Genomic DNA, 18,272 nt, shown 5'->3' with positions numbered 1-18,272 from the left:
GTTGATCCTGAATGTACATGAGTATGCCTTATAATTATACTTTCTCTCAACATAGTTCTACTTTCTCAGGTGTGGGAATAGCAAGTATGTGAAGGGGCAGAAAAGAAAACATCAATTTATGAAGGAATGCTCCCACCTCAAAGTTGATGTAAGGATTAAATACGTTGATTTTTACAAACCCCTTACCACCACACAGTGCCTAGCAAAGAACTGTTCATTACATGTTAGCTATTATTATTACCAGTCTCCACTGAGTTGAGTGGCAATACAAGAATAAAATATGGTTACAGAAACAAACATGTGAGTACTGCATATAAAATAAAAGGGTTTATTTTAAAGCTGCATATGTACTTTAAACATAGGAAGCAACCAAGAAAAGACCGTAAAAATTAGCAAGTGAGAAAATAGCACACATTTTCAAAACAAAATTAAACCTTTGACTTTGCCAGCCAAAGTCAATCTCACCCTCCTCAGTGTAGTCACAGCAATCTGAAACCTTTGGTAGCACCAATAACTTTAATACAAATAAAATATATGTGGGGCTTCCCTGGTGGCACAGTGGTTAAGGAACTGCCTGCCTATGCAGGGGACACGGGTTCGAGCCCTGGTCTGGGAAGATCCCACATGCCGCAGAGCAACTAAGCCCGTGAGCCACAACTACTGAGCCTGCGCTCTAGAGCCCATGAGCCACAACGACTGAGCCTGTGTGCCTGGAGCCTGTGCTCCACAACAAGAGAAGCCACCGTAATGAGAAGCCCGCGCACAGCAAGGTAGAGTGGCCCACGCTCCCCGCAACTAGAGAAGAGCCTGCACGCAGCAACGAAGACCCAACACAGCCAAAAATTAATAATAATTTTTTAAAATGTCTTCTGTCACCGCTTTAGTAGAGACACATTTTTTAGTTCTTCTAGTAAAATTTAAATTTTCGTTCACCTTTGCATTAACAAGGTGTGATAGGTAAAGAAATGAAAAGTAAAGTGAGAAGTTGTGAGTTCACATCCCATTCAGTGACTGTACACTTGGAGATCCTCCTTTCCTCACCTCTAAAATACTGACCTCCCTAAAATTCCTGTCCCTTATCTACTTTAAAGAGTTCTTTATGAAGATCAAATTGATTTTCTAATGGGTAAAGGCTTTGTAAACTGTAAAGTATAATTATTATGCCTCAATGCAGCTTTCGGGCACACATAAGTTTTACATACTCAGTAAAACTAGATTCCTTAAGGATGACCTTGGCTAAGCAAACTATTCAAACTACTTATGCATCTAGAAGCACAGTGACACACATACTCGCTATTTACTACGGGAAAAAACGCATTTTTGGAAATGGGAGTTCTATCCAAACCAGCACTAAACACTATACAAAGTCTTTATAGCTTGGTCCATACGGAGATGTAGGTATTTCGGGTTGGCAAGTATTCTTTATGTCCCCAGAAGTCATGAGATATTTCTGGACGTAATTTTTCCAGCTACTGTTTATACAACAGTTGACCATTCCTTTCAGGTTGCAATGATATTTATTTAAGATGCCCTTCATTATGTCAAAGAACTGCTAAAGATCCATGATCACTGGCTGATCATACCATTTCAACAGACTCTCAAGCCTCCCTACAAACGTTTATTTGTTGAATGCCTAAACAACTTGAGGAGTTATTTCAAGGAATACTACTAAGCAAACCATATTTGAATTTAAATATTTAAGGCTGACAACTCTCTTGACTTCTTAACATAGAGGTCCCAGACAGTTCAACAACAGCTCAATACTACTTTTCTTTTATTTCTATTGTGACCGATCAAGAACAAGCCACCAAACTCCTTACTAAGGCCTCCAAAGCCCTGCTCAAGTTTAACTCCACCCACCTCTCAGACCTCGTCTTGTATTAGTCTCTCCCTTGCTCACTCTACTCCTAACACACTTGCCTTTTTCTCTGGTCCTCACACAAATCAGGCTCATTCCCTGCTTAGGGGCCTTTGCACACACTCTAGTCTGGGCGAGGATGCCTTTGCACCCAGATCTTTGCACAGCTGACTCGTTAGTAACAGTCTGATCTCAGTTCAAATATTCCTCTTTAGAAATGCCATTCCTGACCACATCACCATAGTTCCCCTTAGTCCATTTCTGTATCATCACCAAGTTTTGTTTTACTTGCCTTAAATTATCTTGTCCTTTTATTTTTTTCTGTCTTCGCCTCACTTCTGAATGTTCAGTGCCATGGTAACAGAGATCCTGCCTGTTATGTTCACTGCTGTATCTCCACATGTGGAACAAAGCCCAAACAACAGAGCCACTCAATAACATAAGCTTAATAAAGGAAAGTTTAAAAGAAAAACACATTTTAATGCTGTTTTGATCATATCACTTCTGTGCTCAGTAACTTTCATTCATTCCCCATTAACCAAAGTCTGGCATTCAAAGGACTCCACCACAGGGACTCAGCTCCTGGCTCACAGATTTCCTCCTAAAGGCCAAATCCAACGTGCATTTTCTCAATGCACATAAATAAGACTGCACTGCTACATGTGACACCATTGACTACTCAGTCCTTAAAATTTGACTCTTGGAGCTAACTCCCTACATTCTCAGACACTCTTCCTCTCTGTTAGCTTTCCCTATCAGCATTTAAACCTAAACTGACGTCACATTCTTAAAAGATTTACCTACACTTGTTGCCTTTACTCATTTTTCTTTCTTTCTTTCTTTTTGTTTCTTTCTTTCTTTCTATCTATCTATCTATTGGCTGCGTTGGGTCTTCGTGCTGCGCATGGGCCTTCTCTAGTTGTGGAGAGCAGGGGCTACTCTTTGTTGCAGTGCTCAGCCTTCTCAGAGAGCAGGCTCAGTAGTTGTGCTGCAAGGGCTTAGCTGCTCCGCGGCATGTGGGATCTCTCCCATATCAGGGATTGAACCCGTGTCCCCTGCATTGGCAAGTGGATTCCTTAACCACTGTGCCACCAGGGAAGTCCCTCCCATTCTCTCTTTAAACTACTGAAATTAGGTGTCCAACCCATCATTCTGCTAAAATGATGACAGAACGAACAATTTCTCTGATGGTAACCCCAAACATACTCTTCCCTTTGATCTTATCTCACCTCTGGAGCACCTAATCCCACCCTCTTCTTGAAATGCTCTCCTTCTTGGGCTTCTCTGGTACTACTCACCACTGCTGTTCCTCCCACTTCTCTAGCCACCCCCACAAAGTTCCAACTTCTCATTCTAACTTGCTCCTTGGTTTATTCACAGACTTTCATAACTTTTACTACTATGTGTAAGATGTATCTCCCAAATCTGTACCTTATGCTCAAACACCTCTCATGAGTGTCAGACTCTTCTTGTCATCTGCCAGGGAACATTTCTACACAGATTTTTCACAGGAAATCTGTCTAGGAATCAGACAGGTTATGCCACAAAAACGGTACTCCAAGCTACCATTTTCTCTTGCTTGATGACTACAATAGCTTCCTAACTGGTCTCCCCGCTACCACTGTCCTCTATAATTTCATTCTTAACATTGTTTCCAGAAGAATCATACTTGCAGAACTATTATACAATAAGAATATCCTGGGGCTTCCCTGGTGGCTCAGTGGTTAAGAATCCGCCTGGCAGTGCAGGGGACACGGGTTCGAGCCCTGGTCCGGGAAGATCCCACACACTGTGGAGCAACTAAGCCCGTGCACCACCACTACTGAGCCTGTGCTCTAGAGCCCACATGCTGCAACTACTGAGCTCATGTGCTGCAACTACTGAAGCCCAAGGGCCTAGAGCCTGTGCTCAGCAACAAGAGAAGCCACCGCAATGAGAAGCCCATGCACCGCAACAAAGAGTAGACCCCACTCACCGCAACTAGAAAAAGCCCGCGTGCAGCAACGAAGAACCAACGCAGCCAAAAATAAATAAATAAATAATTTTAAAGTGTATATTGGGGAAAAAAAAGAATATTCTGTAATAGATAAAAAGAATGAAAGAAATCTTTATACACTAACCTCAATAAACCTCTAAAATATATGGCTGAATGAAACAAAGTTACTGATGTTTACATTATGATATATACTACAGACATTATATATTTCCTACAATGATTTGCACACCTAACACATAAATTGAAAAAAGTCTGAAAGGATATGTAACAAACTGATAAACACTGCTGACTTCTAAAAAGGGGTCTGAGATTGGAGCGTAGTCAGCAGGAGTGTTAGCCTGCACTTTTTTTTAAACAAGGAAAATGTTTCCATGTATTACTAGCATATTAAAGATTAATTTTTAAAGGAAAAAACCTGCTGGTAATTAACAGACCCAATATGGAACTTTATTATTGCTTTTATCTGCATTTATCTGATTCCTAATAGAATTGAACATGTTCTTCAAATATGTGTTGGCCATCTGAATACCTTTTCTGAATTGTGTGTTCAAATCCTTTGCCATTTATCTACTATGGCTTAGGTCTTTTCTTTTGTGTAGCTCTATTTATTAAGGACACTTCGTCTTGTTTAAAATATTTTCTATGATGTATAAGCTTTAACCACATATATTAAAATCAAAGGAAATATGGCTTGGTCAAGCCCTGCAAAGTCAGCTATAAATGACATTTTTAAAACTTTGATGGATGCCTTCACAACATTTAAATACAATGGGAACACAAGGGGAGAAGTAGAAATAATAAAAGATGAAGATACAACCTTATTGTCCATTTCCTTTGACTGTACTGATTTGATCCTCTTAGCATTTCACACCAACCCTTTGAGGGAAGTAGGACAGTTAATATTTTCATTTTATAAATAAGAGAATATAATCCAACTGGTCCTTATTTATTCTTATGGAAAAAAACATGACTTGCAAGATTTGAATGACAGATAACGTTACTGTATACGTAAAATAGGCCTATACATTTGAAAAATAAAAGAAACCCCAACTATCTATCGGTAAAAAAAATTAACCCAACTACCAATTCACTGAAAATGATCTGTTTAATAATAGTGAAGCAAAGGTTCAAAATACTATTTTAAGTACATGTTTCATAATTGTGTTTTTTACACACAGTCTAAGATATAAGGTTATCTACTAGATTTGAACAGGAAAAACAAAAACTGTTGACTTCCATAATATAAAACTTGCTGTGGAGGGCTAGAGGGACTTCTTACTCTTGTGAAAACATTAAAATGATTCTTAAATCAGCCTATTTTGGCTTATTTATTTCCTCTACAGATTTAACTGGGAGTCTGTCTAAACAAAGGCCTCTGAAGGAAAGAATATATGTCTCCTTACTTTGATGCAAATAATTTTCAATAACTATACTCTGAAATAGGATTTGGTTGCCTTATAATCTAACTTTTAAAACAGACAAGAAGGCTGTGTATTCCTAAACATAAAAAGATAACCAGGTATGTCTAGGGCTGGGGGGTGGGGGGTGGGGGTAGGGAGAAGAAATGGGAAGTGACTGCTAATGTCCCTGGGGTTTCTTTATGAGGTTATGAAAATGTCCTAAAATTATATCATGGTGATGGATACACAATTCTGTGAATACACTAAAAGCCACTGAATGTAAACTTTAGATGGCTGTATCATATGGTATATGAATCACACCTCAATAAAGCTGTTCAAAAAAAAAAAGTTAACTAAAAATTCTACTCTTGTTGGCTCTTTAAACTAGTGATTCTCACCTGGAGGTATTTTTGTCTTCCAGGGGATATTTGGCAATGTCCAGACACATTTTTGGTTTTCACAACTTGGAAGGTATTACTGGTATTTAGTGGATAGAGGCCAGGGATGCTCTTAAACATCTTACAGTGTACAGGACAGGCCCTCAAAACAAAGAATTATTTGGTCTAAAATGTCAATAGTGCTGAGGTTAAGAAACCCTACTTAAACTGAGCTTCCATAACTCAACTAATGTTCATGGCCCTCATTTATTCATTATAAACAACCAGAACCAAAATCAAATATATGAAAAATTAAAACATGGTACATTTATATGCCTATAAAAACGATAAACTATATGCGTCTCCATTTAAAAAAAAAAAAAAAGCAACTACATGACTCTGAATTAAAGCCCTTACAAAGAGAGTAACATACATTTGGGAACAGACTTTGACAGATATATGACTTGGATAGATTCCATAGTACAGTGGTAGTAAAAAGAATAATACCTTGAGTTCGAAATTATGCTTATTCCAAAATACTTCTTTACCTATTGAAGAGCTGTGAACTCTGTGTTTTTCCACATATGAACTATAACCTGAGAACATTAAGAAATAACTGAGTCTTCTCTGCACTTCTTAAATGAAGGTGAACGATATACTAGCAAATGATTTCCATGACCTACCATGGGTCATGTACAAGTTGTAAACCCATACTGAGTCCCTGAGTAGGTACAACGGACAGTTTAGCAATACCTATAGATTAAACAGAGCTTTGATGTCAGGCAGATCTGTCTTTGTGTTCTAAATCTCTGTAGTTTCTTCCAGTGGCAGGAATTAACTGAGATAACGCATGTAATACACTTAGCACAATGTGTGGAGTACAATAAACAATGTTAACTCCAATACATCTGAAATTGCATAACTGGTTAAGTACAAATACTTAATAACAGCCGCTCAGATTTCTATAAGTCTTAGATCTTTGCATAAGAACCTAGTGTACAAGTGAGATTTATTCATTCGACAAACATTTCCTGAGTACCTGCTACATGCTTAACACTGCTGGAGAAATAAAGATACATAAAATCTGACTTGAAACTCGAACGTGTGGGGAAGACAAGTTTAAACAAATAATTCTAATATGTGCTACAACAAAAACATAACATAAGATGCCTAAGTAGTACAGAGGAAGATTATTTACTGGAAAGGAGAAACAATGAAGGTTTCATGGAGGAGATAAAACCACTGCCAGGTAGAAAGAACAAAGGTAAACAGGAAGGCAATGGGAATGGGTACATTTATAGATATAACTCTGAGACAGCATATTGCTAGAGATTACAGTTCCAGGAAATGAGGGGCTAAAGGTAGTGCTGGAGGGATAGATCAGGAAGGGCCTTATTCAATTTCTTAAACAAGTGACTTTCTGGGGTGGGGGTGTGAAGGGTGGATCCTTGTTAAAAATCATGGCCACCCCTCCCTTCCCCAACCAGAGAACAGCTGCCATATAATAATCACCTACATTTACTGAACTTATTAAATGGCCAGAATACATAATCAACTACTTTATACTTTATCACCTAATGCCCTCTCTGAAGGCTCTGAGAGGTTATGTAAATTTCCCAAGGTTATACAGCTGCTATCAAGTACAGCTTCTATCAAGTTACAAAGCCAGGGTGTGAACCTGGTTCAGCCTGAATCCAGAGCCCTGCACTCTTTTCCAGGTGGCTATGGTATCTCCTTGGGAACCAGGAATATTATTTGGGCTTTGGAGGCAATAGAGAATTATCAATGGTCTTAAATAGAAAATTAATGGGTTCAAGGTCACATTTTAGATACAACATTGCCAAACAATCAATGGAATGGAGTGTGGAAGTTCTATTCATAATTTTCAAATAAGACCTGTAGAAGACCCATCATTATATCCTCCATATTACATTATGGACATGACTTCATCAGTGTTCTAACATAACCTTTACTCAGATTAGATAGGAAAGCTGCCTAAACCAGCCCTATGCATCAATTTAAGATTTTGCTTTTCATTACCATTTATTGAAAAAAACAAAAAAAAACCTCCACACACAACCAGGTCAAGCTTGGTTTACAAGCCGTACATTCCTTAAAATAGGTCAGAAATTCAACAACACCTAGTAGACACTAGGCTGTATTTCAAGAGCAGGTATCTCAGAGGTATACATAAGTAAAACCTGCCATCCAATTTTCATGCTTGAAGGTGTTGCTCTTTTGAACCTCCTTGAACTAGGAAGGAAAGGCAACTCCAATCACTTAGGATCTGCTATTGATGAGGCATGGCAGGTGGTAATTAAGCTTTTACACTCTCATTTTAAGTCCTAAAGTGGTTGCCATTATTCATGAAAAGCAGATGTCGACCATGAAGAGCAGATTTGGGCAACGTTTTAAAAATGAACCCTAAACTTCATTAATGATCTGATACCTGAATTCAAGAAAGTGAAAGGAAGAACTATCCTATTTTTACAGAATGAATACACTTAGAAGGGACATCTAAGCAGAATTAAGAAGCAAGCAGTGAGAATGCTGATTATAAGAAAACAAACAGTAGTAATCTCCAAAGTTTCTTTACTATATAATCCTACCAGTAAAAATATCTTAACTTCATAACCCAAAATATTTCTCTAGGGCTTCCCTGGTGGCACAGTGGTTAAGAATCCGCCTGTCAATGCACGGGACCCGGGTTCGAGCCCTGGTGCGGGAAGATCCCACATGGCGTGGAGCAACTAAGGCCACACACCACAACTGCTGAGCTTGCGCTCCAGAGCCCGCGAGCCACAACTCCTGAAGCCCGGGAGCCTAGAGCCTGTGCTCTGCAACAGGGGAGGCCACCGCAGTGAGAAGCCCATGCACCACAGCGAAGAGTGGCCCCCGCTCACCGCAACTAGAGAAAGCCCACGTGCAGCAACAAAGACTCAACATAGCCAAAAAAAAATTTTTAATTAAAAAAAAGCATTAATAACTTGAAAAGTCTGCAACTGGAAACCTATGAAGGCTATGACAAAGGGAAAAGGAGTACACAATCAAATCTGGATTTTAGGAAAACTCTGGAATGTCAAGTATGTGACAGAAGAGCTAGAGGCAGAGAAGCCAGTTAAGAAGAAGCTATTTTACCTTCCAGATGATGAGTACCTGAAAAAGAACACTGACAATAGAAAGGAAGATCTCAATAAAAGAAAAATAATTATAATAACAAAAAATGGTTGCTAGCACTTAGTGAAAACTTTTCTGTGCTCTAAGCACTGTGCAAAAGCACTTTACATATATTATTCCACTAAAGTAACAGTATTATTGCCATTTTACAGATGAGGAAACAAATACCTAGAAAAACACTTAACTGAGATTTAAGTGGTAAAACCAAGACTTGAATCAAGGTCTGTCTAAATTCCAAGGTTCAGGCACAACCACAAACTCTGGCTAAAATCACTGCTAATCCCAAAACTTCTGAACTTCATTTTCATCCTCATCCTCACCTTGTTCTCTAGTTATCTGACTGGAAACACACTCTCAATTCAGCAACCTCTTCTGGCTTCATCTGGCATCCTTTGCTAGTAGTCCCTTGCCTCTTTGAACTTCTGCCATATTCAGTGGTAATTCCCCTCAGAAAACAAATTGATTTCGTCTTCTAGTACTGCCTCAGAAAACATATTTCTTCTCTCTCTCCAGGCCTTCCCTCTCCACTAGTTCTATATTCCTGTCGAACCAATCTGCTTGAAATCAGTTAGCCCCCTCCCATCCAAGTCCATATTATGCAACCTAAAATGTAAATTTAACCATGATATTCCACTTCTTAAGGTCCCCTGAGGGCTCCTCATAGCTTTCAGGATACCTTTTCAATTCTTATCATGACAAGGGAAGAATCTCCATGACCCGACCCTTGCCACCACAACTAGAGCATATAAACTCTTGGTCTGAACACATGAAACTATCTGTGGTTCCCTGATCACATCATGACATGACTCTGACCTTTTGCCTGGAATATCCTTTCTCTGCCAACCTGGCTAATTTCTTGCCATCCTATCTGAGCTATCCTGTATCACCTCCTTAAGAATCCTTCCTCACTAATTCCCTCATTTGATTACACAGTACTGTATCCTCAGGGGACTGGTTCCAGGACCCTCTGTGTTTACCGAAACCAGCTCAAGTTCCATAGTCAGCCCTCCATATCCACAGGTTCCGCAACCATGGATTCAACCAACCACCGAAGTGTTTAACTGTCCTTTGTCTATGTTCTGCAGTTGGTTGAATCCACAGATGTGGAACACCCAAATATGGAGCGCGGGGCCAACTATGCACTTTTATGTCCCCACAGAAGACAGTTCCTTCTACTTAAAGCATTATCACACTACATCATAACTAATCTGATTTCTAACCAACCGCCCACATCCCTGCTCCAGTTACATATTTATGTACTCTTTAATGCCTTCTTTAGCATTGTGGTCTCTATACCTAGCATAGTACTTAGCACCTAATAGGACCGCAATAAATTTTTACCAAATGAATGAACATAATCAGTCCTAAAAAGCCTTTCTCTACTAGCCCCCAATATAGTGTCCTCTTCCTGTTTTCATCAAACTTATCCAAAGTGTATCCTACACTTGCTAGGTCATATTTTTACCACTCATTCATCCAAATAAATGCTTTCACAGTTTTGCTGTAACATTCCCTAAGCTTTGCAAAGTAGTACTGTCCTATAGAACTTTCTGCAATAATGAAGAAATTCAGTTATCAGGGCTCTCCAATACGGCAGCCTCTAGCCACATGTGGCCATTAGCTATCGAAATGCAGTCCAAATGAGAAAATAAGTTTTTAATTTTAATTAGTTTTACTTTAAATAGTCACATGTGGCTTGTGGCTTTCATACTGAACAGCACAGTTCTCAGATCTCATCAAGTTTCAAACACAAAATTCAATGAACTTTTCTCAACACTCACTCTCCAAGTTATTTCAATGTTTAACGACGCTCTGAGATTCCTCTTCGTTGTTGACATACAACCCTGTCCTCCTCCTATCTCCCTGACTGCTCTCACTTCTCTAGACTCAACCCTTCCTTTGTCCCCAGAAGACTGAGTGTAACCCTAAGGCTAGCTGTCACTCTACTGCACTTCAAACTCAAAACTGTCTCCCTCATCAATCCCACATACTGCCATAACGTCAACCACCAGCTCTCTGTAGAAGACTTCCAAATCCGCAACGTCACCTCTGATCCCTCTTCTCAGGTACAATCTCCAAATACAAACTGGACATCTCCAAAGAAATGTTTTACTATTAACTCAAACTTTAAAAATATCAAAATTCAGGTTCATCACTTTGCTTTTCTCAATGTCGTTTCTTCGAACAGTGCAATCATTCTCATGGCCACCTGGGCTCAAACTCTTAAGGGATTAATTACCTTTACCTTATTCTTTCCTCTCTATAGTTATGCATCAAATCCTGTCAACTGTTTTCTTAAAGTCTGTTGAGTCACACTTTACACCCAAGTTCTGATTTCCCATCACTGGTATCTGAGCTAACTCTACGGTCCCAAAATTGGCTTTCCTGTTTCTCCTATGTCTGCTAGATAATAAAACTAAAATACCACTTCATAAATGAAACTTCCCTTCCTCTATCCCTCCAAAAATTAACACATTCACACACTCCTTCAGTGACTTGTGCCCTGTCTTTGGTCTGACACTCTCAGTCTATAAACAAACTTTTACCAATCTTGCCAACTACATCAACCATTTCCCTCAAATTCTCCACTTTGATTACACAGTACTGTACCCACAGGGGACTGGTTCTAACTAAAAGGATCTACCAATTCTTTCTTAAATATGTAAAGCACATTCCAGCTTCCTCTCTTTTGTATCTGTTGTTTCTTTGGCCAGTGATGCATTCCTTCTTACTTCATGCTTTTTGGGGGGCTTCCCCCTCCTTCAAGCAACAGTTCAAGCCTCCTAGGTGTCATAAAGCCTTTCATTTCTATCCTGGCTCTCAGTGGCATCTTCCTGCTTTTAATTTCAATATAACTACCTTTTACCATTCAGCTTGCTTTTACTATATTATTTCTATGTACTGTCTTTAATTTTAATGAATATTCTGTCTCCTCATAGAACAGAACCTTTTTTGAAGGCCGGGACTATGTCTTACACCATCTTTATGTTCCAGGAATTTAGCTCTGTGCCTACACTTAGTAGGAACTTAAGGACTAATCAAAAAGATATGTAGTTAAGAGGTTATAATTAATAAGAAAAAGAGAAAATCAGCAACCAGGGACACTAACAACTCAATGATAGGAAATAATAGGGGAAAAAAAGCAGTCTGACACGACAGCAGAGAATTGGCAAAGGCAATCACGGACTCAGGAAATAGTGTACTGGCATCTGAAAACAGCAAAATCTTTTAACAATGATCATCAAATGACAGGATTTTTCTCTTTTATAGGGAGTTCACCCAAACAAGCAGTGCTCAAAATAAACAGGTAAGATATAGGGTTTCTGTTTTAATTATCTTTCTTTCCCCCCACAATGGTATTTAATGAAATCTGATACATCAAGGCAAGCTAGCTTGTGTAGGTTGGTATGAGGATTCCTAAAACATTAGAATGATAGTCTTAATTGCATAGAAGTTTACAGCTGATCTGTCCAGTCCTGGAAACACAGAAGTGGCACTCGGTGCTACCAGGGTACAGTATGCCCTGTTAGTTCTTAGGTGCACAGCTTAAAATAGTTGTGCAGTTCAGGGCCAAGGGAGGCTGAGCCAATACTGTTAGGCTGTCACGGATCAGTTTAACCCCATAGATGGCTATTTTAAGATTCATCTCTAAACAGCAAACTGAGCAACCAGGAAAGACTAGCTTTCTACCTCCAGGTGTACATGAACCAGGCACAGATTTTCTCTAAAACCATAGAGGGAATCATTCTAACCATATAAGAACCATCCTACATCCTCTACCATGCAATCCAGACCCATCTTCAGTTGTGGGGAATTCAGTTCTCGTCACCTCTTTTCAGTTCCAATTAAGATGAGTATGAGCACATCTTTGGGGGGGGAGAATTTTTAAAATCATATTGACTTTCTTGAACAGAAATAACATTTGGCATATTTGGGGGGGGTAGAACACAGACAAAGAAAAGGTTCTGTTCACTTACATGAATTCACATATTAAAATCTCATTTTCAGAAATAAACCTTAGAAGACAGAACTGTGCATTTGATAGAAGAGACTAACAAATAATTTAAAGATGTGTGTAGACAAGGAAATGAATGAACTCCACTGTAAAATTATAATCAAAGCCTAATTCTTAACAAATGATCTCTACATTTCCTCTTAAATAGTTCTAAGAACTCCTAAGTTTAACTATTTTGTCCTTTTAATTTCTTCATCACAATAAAGCACCAAAAGACCATGAATTTACAATACACCTGTATTAATATTTTATTTCATTAATTACTCACAGCTAAGGTATCTCAAGATTATTTCTACATATGTACATTTAACCATGATATATAGCAACAGCTGGGAAATAAATCATATAATGTAAAAGAACTAATTAAAAAAAAAAAAAACAGTGGATCACATTCATATCTCTATCCCCTTTGTCACGTTAGGGAGTTTAGTTATTATTTCTATTTTGCTGTCCCTCGGAAAAATTCAATGTGCTTTATCAGCTTGGGCAGACGATGATCTATTCATTATCAAGGAAGACTCTTCCTTGCCTGCTTACCCTTGATGATTTTGAAAAGGAAAGGAACATGCAAATGTTCTTATTTCTCAACCTAGTAAACCCTCTATAAACTTACAGAATAGCCTGAAAACAAAATAAAACTACATTTAGTTATATTTCTTACAAAACCTAACAACTTACTAACTTAAGTTCAAAGGCCACCAGTAGACCTGTATCACATAAAAATTTTAGTTTTAATTAGTAAACAAAGAATTACGAACAATTTTAAAATACTAAACAACAAGATGTAAAACTTGGCCAGATTTACAGTATCTGAACTATGGCTGTCCAATGAGTATCTAACATTTCAGTACAAAAAGGAACTACAATGCTAAAACACAAGAAAAAACTTAATTGTTTAATGTAAGTTTTATTAGCAGTTACAACACACAAACTCAATATAGAACTAAAATGTCATTAAATAAAATCAGAAGATTTTATAGTAATATAAAATATATATTCATGCTACCATGGGATTAATAAGATAATCGTAACCTTATTCAATTAACAAAAAAGACAAAGCATTCTAACAGGTGAAATCTGAAGTTTCTGTATGCGTATTATTACTACAGTTAAACTGAATATCAGTCCTTAAAATAACTGACAAGTTTTCAATTGAAAAATTACCATATACTATGGAAAATGGAAACAATTTTTTTTTCCATACAGCTGCATCTCCTGAGTCATATATTTATTCAGCGCCAACTATATGCAAGGCACTGTCTCTGCAAACTGGAGGAAGCCAAGATAATCAGGCTACTATTAGAAGAAGAAGAGCAGACCATTACTCACCTCCCATTTATAGCTGTTCATTTTCAACTACAAAAGCTGAATGCTTTTGTAATAAGAGTGTCTCTGGGCCTCTAGCAGACCAGGTATAAGAGCTGGCAGATGGGAAATGTGGCAGGAAGTAGCCAGATTTATTCTATGATCAAAAACTTAATTTCTCTTATTTATGATCAAAAAACTTAATTTCTCTTATTTAGAAAATTAGAGGATCCCTGGTAAGCAGCTGACATGCAATTCTAGAACAATCTGAAAGGCAGTTAATATATAAAAGATTTTCAAGGGTAGAGATTTAAATCCCCCCTCAATAAGTTATGCCCTTTTAATTAGTTACATATATTAAGAATGTTATTTCTTTACTTTAACCTAAGTTTCTCCTTCCAATATAATTATATCACATTTTATTCAGTTTTCTGAGGAAATGGAGAACTATCACTAGTATCTGTGTGGAGGACCAATTTAAAGCCAACTGTCCTTTCTAATCCTAAAAATGCTACCAGAAAACTACTAGAGCTCATCGATGAATCTGGTAAGGTTGCAGGATACAAAATTAATACACAGAAATCTCTTGCATTTCTATACAATAACAATGAAAGATCAGAAAGAGAAATTAAGGAAACAATCCCATCTACCACTGCATCAAAAAGAATAAAATCCTAGGAGTAAACCTACCTAAAGAGGCAAAAGACCTGTACTCTGAAAAATATAAGACACTGATGAAAGAAATCAAAGATGACACAAACAGATAAAGATATACCATGTTCTTGGACTGGAAGAATCAATATTGTCAAAGTGACTACACTACCCCAGGCAATCTACAGATTCAATGCAATCCTTAACAAATTACCAATGGCATTTTTCACAGAACTAGAACAAAAAAATTCAGAATTTGTATGGAAACAAAGAAGACTCCAAATAGCAAAAGCAATCCTGAGAAAGAAAAACAGAGCTGGAGGAATCACACTTCCTGACTTCAGACTATACTACAAAGCTACAGTAATCAAGACAGTATGGTATTGGCACAAAAACAGAAATATAGATCAATGGAACAGGATAGAAAGCCCAGAGATAAACCCATGCACCTATGGTCAATTAATCTACAACAAAGGAAGCAAGAATATACAATGGAGAAAAGACGGTCTCTTCAGTAAGTGGTGCTGGGAAAACTGGACAGCTACATGTAAAAGAATGAAATTAGAACATTCTCTAACACCATACACAAAAATAAACTCAAAATGGATTAAAGACCTAAATGTAAGACTGGATACTATAAAACTCTTAGAGGAAAACAAAGGCAGAACACTCTCTGACATAAATTGCAGCACTATCTTTCTGGATCCACCTCCTAATGAAAATAAAAACAAAAATAAACAAACGGAACCTAATTAAACTTTTGCACAGCAAAGGAAACCATAAACAAAATGAAAAGACAACTCACAGAAAGGGAGAAAATATTTGCAAAGAAGCAAACAGGCGATTAATCTCCAAAATAAACAGCTCATGCCACTCAATACCAAACACAAGCAAAAACAAGACAAACAACCCAATCTAAAAATGGGCAGAAGATCTAAATAGACATTTTCCCAAAGACATACAGATGGCCAAAAAAACACATAAAAAATGCTCAACATGCTAATTATTAGAGAAATGCAAATTAAGACTACAATGGTGTATCACCTCACATCAACCATAACGCCCATTATCAAAAGGTCTACAAACAATAAATGCTGGAGAGGTTGCAGAGAAAAGGGAACCTTCCTATACTGTTGGTGGGCATGTAAATTGGTACAACCATTACGGAGAACAGTATGGAGGTTCCTTAAAAAGGTAAAAGGAGAATAAGGAGAATTATAGTATGATCCAGCAATCCCACTCCTGGGCATATACCTGGAGAAAACCACAATTTGAAAAAATACATGCACCCCAATGTGCACTGCAGCACTATTTACAATAGCCACAACATGGAAGCAACCAAAATGTCCATCAACAGAGGAATGGATAAAGAAGATGTGGTACATATATACAATGGAATATTACTCAGCCATAAAAAGGAATGAAATTTTGCCATTTGCAGCAACATGGATGGACCTACAGATTATCATCCTAAATGAAGTTAGTCAGACAAAGAAAGACAAGTATCATAAGATATAACTTACATGTAGAATCTAAAACAGTGATACTAATGAACTTATTTATAAAACAGAAAGAGACTCACAGACTTCAAAAACAAACTTATGATTACCAAAAGGGAAAGGCTGGGGGAGGGATAAATTAGGAGTATGGGATTAACATATATGCACCACTATATATAAAATAGATAATCAACAAGAACCTACTGTGTAGTACTGGGAACACTATTCAGTATTCTATAATAACTTATATGGGAAAAAAATCTGACAATGAATGGATATATGTATCCAAATCACTTTGCGGTACACCTTAAACTAACACAACATTGTATATCAATTATAATATAAAATAAAAATTAAATTTAAGAAAAGCCACCTCCTCTTTCTATTTCTTCACATGTGGAAAAGCCAAACTTGATCCAATATTTATATAAAGACCCAGCAATACAGAACACAGCAGAAAGCTATTTCACCCCACATCTTGTATTATGTACCTCTTAAAATTATATCTACCAAAAAAATAAAAACCAAACAACTCACTGAGAAAATCCACGAAAACTCATTTTTTTGTCCACTATAATTCACTGATCTCTCAACAACTTCTCCCCATGTTATCTCAGTTCACAAAATGATTATCTGGCCCAGTCAAATTTACCATAAAAGTATAGACACTGAAAACCATTTACAACAAAGTGTCTAGCATAAAGGCTGCTACAAGTTTCTAAGTTTGAAAATCTAACATCAAAAACAAAAATAAGGGCTTCCCTGGTGGCGCAGTGGTTGAGAATACGCCTGTCGATGCAGGGGACACGGGTTCATGCCCCGGTCCAGGAAGATCCCACATGCCGCAGAGCGGCTGGGCCCGTGAGCCTGCGCGTCCGGAGCCTGTGCTCCGCAACAGGAGAGGCCACAACAGTGAGAGGCCTGCGTACCACAAAAAAAAAGAAAAGAAAAGAAAAAAATTAAGGGCTGAGATACAAAATGGGTGAACTGTGCACATAAAATATCTGTATTCTAGAATTAAAAAGTTTACGAAATAAAATTTAATAACTATATCAAATTTTAGTTTTGTTAAATGAAAAAATTATAACAATTGGAACAATCACTTAGCAACCAAAATACTACCACTTGGGACAGGAGAAAACAAAATTAACTTTAAGATCTTATTCCTTTGAGAAAGAGAAGAAGCAAGAAAAACTTGCCTACAATTTTCTTCCTAATAAAGATGCTTATGACACTTGCATGTCTATTTAAGCCTCAGGGAGTTGGAACTGGGTTATCCTGACTTTGCCAATAACTAATGTTGTGATTTGGGTAAACTACATATCCACATTGGGGTTTTTCACTTATAAATAAACTTTAGTTTTTTCACTTATAAACAAAAAGAGCTACACCAAAGATGGTGTCTAAAGGTAGCTTACAGATGAGAATTTCTGTCATCTTCCAATATGGTTAAAATTTTTTTTTATATACATGAACATATGTATATATTCACCTGCACACAGACATACATATCTCAATACCATTCTGAATCTCTATTTTAGTTAGTTCTGAAGAAAACTTTAAACTTAGCATTATTAAGTACTATTTCTTTGTAATAAGACTCTTTGCCATAAAAATTAGAAAATAAATCAGCAATCCACTGTTTTAAAATATAATGTATTAACAGAAAATCTGAGGTATAGTAAGCTGAGAAGACTGTCAATGAAAAGACAGTTTGTTATTCAATTAACAAGAGGAGGGGGCTTCCCTGGTGGCGCAGTGGTTTAGAGTCCGCCTGCCAATGGAGGGGACACGGGTTTGTGTCCCGGTCTGGGAGGATCCCACATGCCGCGGAGCGGCTAGGCCCGTGAGCCATGGCCACTGAGCCTGCGCATCCGGAGCCTGTGCTCCGCAACGGGAGAGGCCACAACAGTGAGAGGCCCGCGTACCACAAAAAAAATAAAATTAAATTTAAAAAAAACAAAAAAACAAGAGGAGGGTAAGAGTTACCATGC

At 37.7% G+C, this 18,272-nt stretch overlaps 1 protein-coding gene across 2 annotated transcripts in view; it reads right to left on the bottom strand.

The window, feature by feature from the left end:
* Window positions 1–18,272, bottom strand: part of SP4 (Sp4 transcription factor) — a 74,651-nt gene that overhangs the window by 36,121 nt on the left and 20,258 nt on the right. The gene's annotated exons all lie outside the window — the stretch shown is intronic.

This window comes from Kogia breviceps, chromosome 9, assembly GCF_026419965.1.
Source record: "Kogia breviceps isolate mKogBre1 chromosome 9, mKogBre1 haplotype 1, whole genome shotgun sequence".
Lineage (NCBI taxonomy): Eukaryota > Metazoa > Chordata > Mammalia > Artiodactyla > Physeteridae > Kogia > Kogia breviceps.
This window is presented reverse-complemented; position numbering and strand designations above follow the sequence as displayed.